The sequence below is a fragment of the Cajanus cajan genome, chromosome 8, assembly GCF_000230855.2.
Source record: "Cajanus cajan strain Asha chromosome 8, NIPB_CcT2T_4, whole genome shotgun sequence".
Taxonomy (NCBI): Eukaryota; Viridiplantae; Streptophyta; class Magnoliopsida; order Fabales; family Fabaceae; genus Cajanus; species Cajanus cajan.
The window spans coordinates 50780475-50786445 of NC_138524.1; positions in this window are offsets into that span (position 1 = coordinate 50780475).

Below are 5971 nucleotides of genomic sequence, written 5' to 3' on the forward strand. Positions count from 1 at the left end.
TAAAATAATTATGACCAAATACCATATAATAATAATAACAATAATAATAATAATAATAAAAATCTTTTTGAAAACTGGGGTGCTACAAAAACTCGCCTATCTTGCATAAGAACACATCCTAAACCTTGATGAGATGCATCACAATAAACCTCAAAAGATTTATTAGGATCCGGCAGAATCAATACAGGAGATGACGTCAACTTTTCCTTTAACTCTTAAAAACTCTTCTCACACTCCTCCATCCATACAAAAGGTTGATCCTTCCTGGTCAACTGTGTCAAAGGCATAACTATTTTAGAAAATCTTTCTATGAATCTCCTATAATAACCAGCCAATCCCACAAAACCTCTACCTTCAGTAACTGATTTCGGACGCTCTCACCTCAAAATCGCTTCCACCTTAGTACGATCAACTGCAATTCCTTGTGCATAAATCACATGACCCAAGAACTTAACTTCAGATAACCAAAACTTACATTTTGACAACTTTGCAAATAATTGTTTCTCCTTCAATACCTGTAAAACTATCCTCAAATGTTCTCTATGTTCTTATATAGATCCAGAATAAACCAAAATGTCATCAATGAACACCACAAAAAACTTTGTTAGTCAAGTAGCCTCGTATAACTTAAGAGGGGGGGGTGAATTAAGTTATCTAATTTTTCTTCTCTTTTTAAGTTTTTCAAACTTCTTTCTTATAAATTCAATATCATAAACAATTTGAATGTAATGATGCAAAAACTTCACAATCAAAATTAAAAGTATAGGGAAAGAGAATTGCAAACTTGATTTTATACTGGTTCGGCCAACCTTGCCTACATCCAGTCCTCAAGTCACCCACTTGAGATTTTTCACTATGCTTGTAACCTTTACAAGACTCAAATTCTCCAACACTTAGGAATTCCCTTTCCTTGTGTTGAGAATCACAGACCACCAAGGAGAACAACACTTTCTCCTTTTACAGATCAATAGTTGAAATGAATGAAGTAGAACAACTCTCTTTGAAGAGTGGATTTTACACTTTGTTGATCTAGTAGAACTCTTTAGATAATATCTGCAAATGATTTTGGCCAAGTGAGTGTAAAGATAATTTTTCACAATAGAGTTCGTAACCTTTTTCTGAAAAATTATTGGTATTTATAGATGATTGTTTCATAGGTCATGACTTTTCATGAAGAGTTATGACTTTCTAAAATATTTCAGAAAATTGCCTCTGGTAATCGATTACAAGACATGGTAATCGATTACAACGATTTAGTTTCAAAAGATTGGAACGTTGCAAAATTTGAATTCAAAATTTGAATTTTATATCTTCTGGTAATCGATTACAGGGAATGGGTAATCGATTACCAGAGTACGTTTCAAATTTGAACATATGAGTATCCATTCTCTGGTAATCGATTACATGTACTGGTAATCGATTACCAGATTGTTAAAACTGAGGATTTGAAAAACTTCTATTTTCAAAAACTTATTTAAAAAATTATATTTGGGTTTTCTTTGAAATTCTTTATTTTATTGGCCAAGAACTTTATGCAATATTTCTAAAGATTTCTTTTTACATATTAAGCTAGGTTGACAAGACTTATCTAAAATTTTTTGAGACTTTTGTTTCTTGATCACCTTGCTTTAACTTGACCTCTTGTTTTCTTCCACATTCTCCCCCTTTTTGATGATGACAACATACTGTAAATGGAAAGAAATAAAAAAATAGTGTATATCGATCACTCCCCCTTAGTCTCCCCCTTAATAAATCATTGTTTGATGGTAATTTTATTTTATAAAAAATTTGATCAGAAATAGACAGTTGTAGTGACCATGTTAAATTGTTCAAATCAAAATATCCAATTTTTGATCAGAAATAGATTATCCCTTTTTCTTCTTTCCTTTCCTCTCCCCCTTTGGCAACATCAAAAGGAATTAGACAATATATAAAAATATAGAATGAGATAAACAAACACCATTCAGAACCAAAAGTCAAATATGTCCCTATACAAAATAGTCAGAGTCAAGCAACCAGAATTACCCTAGAACATACTAATCAAAAGTTCAGAAATGGACTAAAAATAGCTCAAAACAGATGGTAAACTAAGAGGACAACTATCAGAAACACAGGCAACTAGCTACTCAGAAGGGCATCTAAGAGATTTTACTTCCTCCTCAAGACGAGTCATGCGAGTGTCAATAGAATCAAAACGTTCACCAACATAGAACCGGAGATCTCTAATTTCATTGAGAACATCCGAGAGAAGTGCTGATGAAGAATCTTGAGGAGGTGGTGATGAAGTTCGATCGTCAGTGTCTACTGCTTGAAAATCCCGCTTCTTGACCCAGGTGTTGTCTAGTGTTTTCTTGTACCCAAAGGAAGCAATTACATTTGCCCCAATCTCAAAGACCCTCTTAACTGGAACCCAGGTTTCATCTACCAGAGGAACTTTAAAATGTTCCAAAATAGTAGTTACAAAATGTGGGTATGGAAGAGAAGCATTAACCCGCAAGGCCTTCTTCATTCGACTCCTAATCAGATGAGCCCAGCTAAATTCCCGGCAAATGATTAGAGCCCATATCAAAATTAAGTCCTCCTCTGAAGCCTGGGCAAGGTTAGTTGTGCGGGGAAGCAGTACCCGAACAATTATGTAATGCATGATTCTATAATCAAATTTCATTGAGCCAGCCAATAATCTTCCAGTCATGTCAGCGTTATCTACACAAATCATACTTCAGGCATTGGGATGGGAATATTCTGGTTTCCATGTATCCGAAATGGTTCCCTCAAACAGAGTACCCTGATCTTTTAATTTTGATAAATCTCCAAACAGAGACTGATTTATCACTATTGGAATTTTTTTAACCTCAGTGTAAAGAACTCCATTCCTGATTTCCAAATTGCTGTAAAAGACCCTGACTAATTCTGGATAAACAGGGTTCTTCATAGACATAAAATCCACCAACCCAGAATTTTTAAAAATAGTATAACACTCAAATGATTCTTCCTCAAAAAAGTCAACACTAATATACTTGGGATCAACAATATTTCGCTCAAAAAATAACTGGTAGTACCTATCTCGTTGTTTGTATGAGGAGAACAGAGCGAGAGCACGTCCAGTATATGGAATTTGATTTGCAGGAGCGTTGTCGGAGGGAGGCTGTTGATGGCGGCTGGCGGTGGTTGAACGTGAAGAACCCTTACGACGTTTTGATGATTCCACCATTTGAGTGATTGTTTTGTAAAATCGAATCGGTAGAATTGAAGAGAATTGAAAATGAAGAAGAATGGAACAAACGGGGTTCGATTTGGTTAAGAATTGAGGAAGATATGGGGATTTGAAGATGGAAGGGCGCGGAGGTTTTTGGGGAGACTTTCGAAAGGAAGAAGACGAACTGCACTCTTTTAAGTGCAGATGAGTCGCATAATCGATTACATGAATATGGTAATCGATTACACCTTTTCAGATTCTGTGCATTTTGCCACTGGTAATCGATTACATTATATGGTAATCGATTACACTTTACCCAGATAAGTAAAATTGCACTGGTAATCGATTACACTACTATGTAATCGATTACATATACCAGAACAAGCAAGTACGCACTGGTAATCGATTACATGACCATGGTAATCGATTACACTGAATAAAATTTAATCATTTCTTCTGGTAATCGATTATATGTACCTGTAATCGATTACAAAAATGAAAAATGTATCTTTTTGCTATAGGATCAAAAAATAATGTGATAAAAGTCTAGAATCCCCAATTCTTGTCTAATTGAAAAGAAGTTTTCTTTTGGTAAGGGCTTTGTGAATATATCTGCTAATTGATTCTTTGTTTCAACAAATTCTAGAACACGATCTCCTTTTTGAACATGATCCTTAAGAAAATGATGTCTTATCTCAATATGCTTTGTTCTAGAATGAAGAACTGGATTTTTAGAGAGATTGATAGCACTAGTATTATCACACTTAATTGGAATATGATCTAATGATAAACCATAATCAGATAATTGTTGTTTCATCCATAGTATTTGTGCACAACAACTTCCAGCAGCAATATATTCTGCTTCAGCAGTAGATAAAGCAACACTATTTTACTTTTTACTATGCCATGATACTAAAGCGGATCCAATAAAATGGCATGTTCCACTAGTACTCTTTCTATCAGTTTTACACCCAGCAAAATCAGAATCGGAGTAACCTACTAGATTGAAAGGCATGTTTTTAGGATACCATAGACCTAGATTTTAGGTTCCTAACAAATATCTCATAATTCTTTTAACAGCACTCAAATGAGATTCTTTAGGGTTAGATTGGTATCTAGCACATAAACAAACACTAAACATAATATCAGGTCTACTTGCAGATAAGTATAAGAGAGATCCAATCATACCTCTATATTTCTTGACATCTATGGATTTTCCCACTTCATCTTTGTCAAGGTAGCAAGTAGTGCTCATTGGTGTTGCCATTGATTTAGCATTCTCCATTCCAAACCTTTTGAGCAATTCTTTACAGTATTTGCTTTGATTAATAAAAATTCCATTTTTAGTTTTCCTTATTTGTAGTCCAAGGAAAAAATTTAGTTCTCCCATCATGGACATTTCAAATTCACTTTGCATATCATTTGAAAATTCCTTGCACAAGTAGTCATTAGTAACTCCAAAAATAATATCATCAACATAGATTTGGACTAAAAGGATGTCATTCATTTTTCTTTTGATAAAGAGTGTAGTATCAACTTTTCCCCTTGTAAGTTCTTTTTCCAAAAGAAATTTACTAAGTCTTTCATACCATGCTCTAGGAGCTTGTTTTAATCCATAAAGAGCCTTTTTCAATTTAAAGACATGTTTTGGAAATTCTGAGTTCTCAAAACCGGGGGGTTGTTCTACATAAACTTCTTCTTGAATAAAACCATTTAGAAAAGCACTTTTAACATCCATTTGATATAATTTGAAGTCCATTATTGATGCATAGGCAAGTAACATCCTAATGGCTTCTAGTCGTGCTACTGGTGCATATGTTTCTTCATAATCTATGCCTTCTTCTTGATTATAACCTTTAGCAACTAATCTAGCTTTATTTCTTATGACTAAACCATGTTCATCAAGTTTGTTTCTAAAAATCCATTTTGTTCCTATAATGGGATGATTAGTGGGTCTATTTACCAAATCCCATACTTGATTTCTCTCAAATTGATTTAATTCTTCTTGCATAGCATTAATCCAATGTTCATCATTTAAAGCTTCATCAATATTTTTCACTTCTATTTCAGAAACAAAAGACATATTGTTGCATGCTTCTTTTAGAGAGTTTCTAGTAATTACCCCTTTTGTTATATCTCCAATGATATTTTCAAGAGGATGATTTCTTGAGATTCTCCACTCTCTTTCAGAATTGATGTTTGTTTGACCTTCTTGGATTGTTGAATCCTCTTTTTATTTATCTTTGTCATCCTTGTGAGTTTGCTCATTAAGATGAGTATCTTCAAAGCTTTCTACAATTTCATCAAAAACATCTCTTCTTGGACAAACAAGGTTAGTTTCATCAAATACAACATGTATTGATTCCTCAATAGTCATAGTTCTTTTGTTGTATATTCTAAATGATTTACTATTTAGAGAGTATCCAAGAAATATCCCCTCATCAGATTTAGCATCAAATTTTCCTAAGTTATCTTTTCCATTATTAAGTACAAAACATTTGCATCCAAAAATGTGAAGATGTGAAATATTAGGTTTTCTTCCATTGAATAACTCATAAGGAGTTTTCTTAAGAATAGGTCTAATCAAGGCTCTATTCATAGTATAACATGCAGTGTTGACAGCTTCTGCCCAAAAATATTTGGGGAGTTTTGAATCATTAAGCATTGTTCTTGCTAATTCTTCTAATGATCTATTCTTTCTTTCTACTACTCCATTTTGTTGTGGAGTTCTAGGTGCAGAAAAGTTATGTTCAATTCCATTTTCTTCACAAAATA